Genomic DNA, 6,167 nt, shown 5'->3' on the forward strand with positions numbered 1-6,167 from the left:
ACTGTTGCATTTAAAAATGTCTGCTTTAAAAATCTTTGGTAGGTAATTCTAATATCTCTGTCATATTGATGTAGCATCTGATTGTCTTTTTCATTCAGTTTGAAACTTATCCTTTTTGTGTCACGATGGTTCCTTAAAAATTGAAATCTGGGAGTTTGCGTTATATTATGAGCCTCTGGTTGTGGCCTTACCTGAACGTTTTGTTTTAGATGGTTTTCTCTGACGATGATCTAGCAGCGGGGAGCGGGGGGGGGCGCTGCCTGTCAGGTTCGGATCCATGTGTTTCGCAGCTCTGTTGTTTGGTGCATTTAGGATTCATATGTCTTCCTGATGGATTAACCCTTTTCATCGTCACGTCAAGTCTCTGTCTCTGGTAATTTTCTTTGCTCTAAAGTCTGTTTTATCTGATATCGATACGATCTGCTTCCAGGTCGACCCCGGAGGGAGTAGGATCCTCACTACTCTCGGATGGGAGAGCTAGCCCCCCACTGGGCCCCACGGGGGCGGTGATGGTGTGGTCCTGTTGGTGCTGGGTGATGGTGGACATCTTGACTTTCTACTATGCCTACTCTGACTCTGTCAGGGAAGGAGGGGTGCTTTGTAACTGCGAGTGACGGGGTCCGGGCCCCCACAGTCTGTCGACACTGCTGGGGGTCGCAGCTCAGTGGGAACGAGGACCTTGCCTCCACACCTGGACCGCTGACCGTACGTACCCCAGTGGGGACACTCGGGAGTGGAAGCGTAGACGCCCCATCTGACCTTGGCTGGTGTGGCTGTGGGTAGAGCCAGTTATTTTGTGTGGCTTGGCCGGAGGGGAGTGGATATCGGGTAGGTGTCCCACCAGGCTGCCCTTGTCCTTAGTGCGGATCCGGCTTCTGTTGGGCTTCTCTTTCGTCTGCACCTGCTCTAGTTTCCAGAGTTGTGACGCCTCGGCTCCCAGGCTGGCATACGATGCCAAAGGAAACCAAGCGCACAGCCCGCCAGCCGCTTCCTGGCCCTCGGGTCCCGGCGGCTGTGCCCCTGTCTTCCCATGGCCCCCGGGGCCAGGCGTGGCCTCTCTTCTCTGGTCCCTCTGCCTGGAGGTTGGTTCCAGGTCTTTTGGCACGCATTCATTGATTCACTCATTTATTCTTTTATTCAACACAAGTGGTCGTGTGCCTGCCCCTGCAGACACCTGGCCGCCCAAGGCCTTGTGTGGTGGTCAGTGGGAGAGACCAACGCTCACGCGGGGAAGGCTGTTTCCTGTGGGCTGGCCTTGCCTGGTTCTGCTGGCACCTGGCTCTGTCCCCCTCCCCCGGCTGGTGGCTCAGGAGGCCCCCCACCCCCGCCCCACCCTTTGCAAACCCTCACTAAGGCGCCTACTACAGGCTCACTGCAGGAATGATGATGTTTCAGAATTTCCTTTAGATGGATTCCCAGCCGGAGCGGAAGGCCCATGGCCGTCCTGTGCACTGCTCTTCGGTTGGGGACAAGAGGTCCCCTGAGGTCCCCTGAGGCCCCGGAGCCCTTCCACGCTGGGCTGCTGGCCTGAAGCCCAGCAGGCAAGCTGGGGCCCAGCCATGGGGCTTTGGGAGCGTGCTCTGCTCTTGTCTTCCGATCCACTGTCCTGGGCCTGGCCAGGTCTGCGAGGAGGGGGAGGGGCGAGGGCCCACGGCCCCTCCCCCTCTGAGGCGCACCTGGCCCACAGCCCCACCCCCCAGTGGCCCTCCTGGGCCGCGGTGATTCATCACAGGCTCTCACAGACGCACTTGGGAGGAAGCGATGATCTATTTTGTACATGTTCCGTAAAGGGATTCCATTTTAGCTCCAATTGTAATTTTTACCTTTTTCAGGGGGATTTATTGACACAGCGCCCGGCTCGGCCCGGTTTCCCGCTCCATCCCTTTGTCTGCGAGCCGCTCACCAGCCGCTTAATTTGTCACAGCCCTGGAGGTATCAGAACTAATGAGCTTTGTTTGAATAGACTTTTTCCAGTTCATCTAGCACACTTTGGGGTAATCACTCAGTTTCTGTTTGCTTCTGATCCGAGGCATTGTGGGAAATATAAGAAAATAATGGTTAAAAAAGCAGTATAAATTGGTAACAGCCACAATTTCTGCAAAGCCCTGAAGATGTTATTTTTTTAAATTCCCCACTTATTGAAGTATCAAGAATACTCTGAGCACGGCATTACCGTATAATAACAGAGGAGAATCCGATAAAATGCTATTTTTCAATTAGCGAGGAGTTTGCACTTCGCCTTCCTTAAGCAGTTCATAGCTAACGAGTCTTTAAACAATCTGGCCCCTCAGGTTGGGGACGGATAACGGCCGCGAACGCATGACGGAGCGTCCGCGCCGACGATTTAAACATCTGTTGCGGGGGACGCATGCAGCGCTTTTTATCGGCCAGACAATTGCCATGCCCCCTTTTCTAAAGCGGCCCCTCGTCGTCGCGCGACACCACGGCGCGCAGGTGGCCGGGCGGGAAAGGAAGCGCGCATGCGCGCGGGCGGGGCCGCCGCTGCGGGTCCTGCTGTCGCCGGGGCGCCCGGGTCGTGTGCGCCTTCTTTTATAAAGGACACCGGGCGTGTTCCCAAGGGCCACAGGCGTGGTGTCCGGGGCCGCTCAGAACCGTGAACCGGGCCGGTCGTCAGAACCTCCGACCCCCGGGGCCCGCGCCTGGAGCAGGAGGGGGCTTTTCACACGGGCGACGCGCGGCAGGGACGCGGAGCCGCCTCCAGCCTGGAATGAAGCCGAAGTCGCAGAGCGTCCGGCGACGCTGGGTGGCCTTGCCGAGGGTGGCAGCGTGGCCAGCGCGCCGAGCCAGGGGCCGGCGCATCCGGTCCGGCAGGTCCCTCGGCTCCTGCAAACGAGGACAGGGACGAGCGCCTGGGCCCCCGCCGCCGCGCGCAGGGCGGCAGTTCGAGGGGGCACGACCAGAACCGGGGCCCCTCCGCGTCGCACCTGCGGGGCTTAGAGAGCATCGCCAGCAGCGCCTGCGCCCCAGCCAGCTTCAGGGGTGTTCGAGGGCGAGGAAGAGGCCCCCGACCTCTGGGGACTAAGCCCCAGTGGCAGCGGAAGCCGGGTGATGGCACCAGAGCAGGGCAGGGGTGGGGGGAGAGCAAGCACCCCCGTCCCAGCGCAGGGGGGGCCGGGGTAGGTAGGGACGGCTGGCTTGGGCCCCGGGGGAGTTTCGCCACCCCAGTCCCCACCCCCGGACAGCGCCAGGCCCTGCAGGAGGCTCACCTGGAAGGCACCGGGCCACCTGGGCTCGGGGCTGCCAGGTGCGCAGGCTTGGGGCAGCCGGATGCGCGTGGGCCGGGCCGGCTTCCTGGGGCTGTTCGCAGCTGGGGCCCGGCTCCGGCGGCTGAGACAGGCGCCCGGCAGGGCTGAGGCTGCGGATGGCGGGGGTGGGGGGTTTCCGGCTGCCTTCACCCCCTGGCACGAGGTTGTTCCGTTTGTGTCTCAGCTACAGCACACGACAGGCCACCCCGAAACCGCTCACGGAAGCTGCCGGCACCCCCGTCTGCGTTTCGTCGCCCGCCTGCAGTGAGTAGGGGACCCCGGGTGGCACCCACGGTCTGCAGTGAGTGGGGGGGGGGCAGTCCCTGGGCGTCCGCAGGCTCGGGCGTCCTCACTCTCTCCTCCAGTCAGGGGGGACACCTGGCCTCCGCTCTGCGTCCCACGAGGCCCTAACCTCTGCTCCTGCACCTGGCTTACACCGACGTGGGGAGGTCACCTCTCGCCCGCGGACCTGCGGCCGGGGCTCCCGCTGTAACAGCTGCCGCTCGCTCGGTTTATCGGGTCGTTGTTAGGTGCGTTGGGCTGAGGGGGGTCGACAGTAACATGACACAGCTCTCGGGGGTGCAGCCTCAGGACAGTATCCACTCCACCGTGTGCTCCCCCAGCCTGGTCTCCTGCCATTCCCCTGCACGCGACCGCTTGACCCTCTTCGTCCTGCCCCCGCCCCCCCGCACCGTGCTGCCGTCTGCGTCTGAGTTTCGTTTGTTCGTCTGTGGCCCTCAGTGTTACGTCCCACATACGAGTGGAACCATATGGTCCTTGTCCTTTTCCATGTGACCCATGTCGGTTAGGATGACACTCTTGAGACCCAGGCATGTTGTCGCAAATGGCTGCGTCTCGTCTCTCCTCATGGCTGAGTAATATTCCGCGGCGTGTATATACCGGACCTTAACTGGCCAGCCGCCAAAAGACACTTCGTGATTGCCACGTCTTGACCGCAGTGAGCGTCGGGGTGCATGTATCTTTACAGATGAATGGTTAAAAAATTTTTTGGTAAATACTAGAGGGGGATTGCTGGGTCACGCGGTAATCCTATTCTTGTTTTTTGAGGCCCCTCTGTACCGTTTTCTGTGGCGGCCGTGCGGACTTGCAACCCCACCAGCAGCGGGAGCGGGGGCCTCGCCCCCCGCAGCCTCTCCAACGCTGGTCGTCACCTGTCTGGCTGGCGACGGCCGTTCTGACAGGCGCCCGGTGCTATCTCAGTGTGGTTTTGATTTTCATTTCCCTGGTAGCTGGTGAAGTTGGACTTTTTTTCATGTATCTGTTGACCATTTATATGTCTTCCTTGGAAAAGTGTCTATTCAGGTCCTCTGCCCATTTTTAAATTAGATTTTTTTCCTTGTTGAGTTGTGTGAGTTCTTTATATATTTTGGATATCAGCCCCTTTTCAGAGATATTATCTTTTCCCATTTGGCTGGTTGCCTTTTTGCTTTGTGGATGGTTTATTTTGCTGTGCAGAAGCTTTTTAGTCCTATTCACCCATTTTTGCTTTCGTTTCCCTTGCCTATGGGGTGCGGTTCATGAAAACTCCTCTGAGACCAAGATGCATAAGTTTAGTACCTACGTTTCCTTCTACGTATTGTTTCAGAGCGTGTGTTCCAGCCGTCACTGAATTTTGAGTTAATTTTCGTGTCTGGCGTCAGACAGCGGTCTAGTTTCATTCATTTGCAGGCGGCTTTCCAGTTTCCCCAGCATCGGTTATTGAAGAGACTTCCTTTATTCCCCTGTATGGTTTGGCTCCTTATCCTCTGTGTACATGTGGGTTTACTTCCGGGTTCTCAGTTCCGCTCCATTGGTCTGTGCGTCTGTTTTTCTGCCAACGTAGTGCCGTTCTGAGTATCTTCACTCTGCAGTGTAATTTGAAGTTGAGCAGAGTGATGCCTTCGGCCTCGCTATTTTTCTCAGGATGGCTTCGGCTATTCAGGGCCTTTTGTTGTTCCATATAAATCTGATGATTTTTTGTTCTGTTTCTTTGAAAAATGCCATTGGGATGTCAATGGCGGTTGCGTTAAGTCTGCGTATCGCTTTGGGTAATGAGGTCATCTCTACGATGTTCATTCTTTTAATCTGCGAGCCTGGACTACCTCTGCACTTCCTGGTGTCGCCTTCAGTTTCTTGCAGCGATGTCTGGTAGTTTTTAGCAAACAGCGCCTTCGCCTCCTTGGTTAAGTCTGTTCCTAGGCGTTTTATCTTCTCTGTTGCAGTTGAAATGGAATTGTTTTCTTCATTTCTCTTTCTGATATTTTGTTGTTAGTATATAAAAATGCAACAGATTTTGTGTATTGATTTTGTATCCTGTAACTTTATCGTATTTGTTTGTTGTTTCTAATAGTTTCTTTAATATACAGAGAATCATGTCATCTGCCACTAGTGACAGTCGCACTTCTTCCTTTCCGATTCGAATGCCCTTTCTTTCTTTTGCTTGCCCGACTGCGGTGGCTGTGACTTCCAGCGCTCTCGGGATCTTTGCCTCATTCCTGATCTCAGAGGAAAAGCTTTTGGCTTGTCATCATGAAGATGTTAGCTGAGGGTTTGTCATGTATGTCCTTTATTATGTTGAGGTATTTTCCTTCTATACTAATATTTTATTAACTGTTTTAATAACAAATGGGTGTCGTAGCCTGTCGAATGCTTTTTCTGCATCCATTGAGATGATCGCATAACTTCTATCGTTAATTTTGTTAACATGGTGTGTCGCGTTGACTGGTGGATGTCGACCCATTCTTGCACCCTGGAATGAGCCCCACTGGGTCATGATGTAATATCATTTTAATGCATTATTGTATTTGATTTGCTCAGATTTTGTTTAGGGTCCTCGCATCTCTGCTCATCATCTCTTCCTATTGCTCTGTGATTTTGTGTGTGTGAGTTGTCCTTGCCAGG

The 6,167-nt window shown here is 55.3% G+C and overlaps 1 long non-coding RNA gene across 1 annotated transcript; it reads left to right on the forward strand.

Annotated features, from left to right (window-relative positions):
• The first annotated feature begins 338 nt into the window (after positions 1-338).
• Positions 339-3,519, forward strand: LOC107502117. Its single transcript, XR_001594927.2, has 3 exons — positions 339-705; positions 1,833-1,932; positions 3,451-3,519. It is a non-coding gene; the product is annotated as an uncharacterized LOC107502117 (long non-coding RNA).
• Positions 3,520-6,167: the final 2,648 nt, after the last annotated feature.

This window comes from Rousettus aegyptiacus, unplaced genomic scaffold (genome assembly GCF_014176215.1).
Source record: "Rousettus aegyptiacus isolate mRouAeg1 unplaced genomic scaffold, mRouAeg1.p scaffold_m13_p_14, whole genome shotgun sequence".
In the NCBI taxonomy this organism is placed as follows: domain Eukaryota; kingdom Metazoa; phylum Chordata; class Mammalia; order Chiroptera; family Pteropodidae; genus Rousettus; species Rousettus aegyptiacus.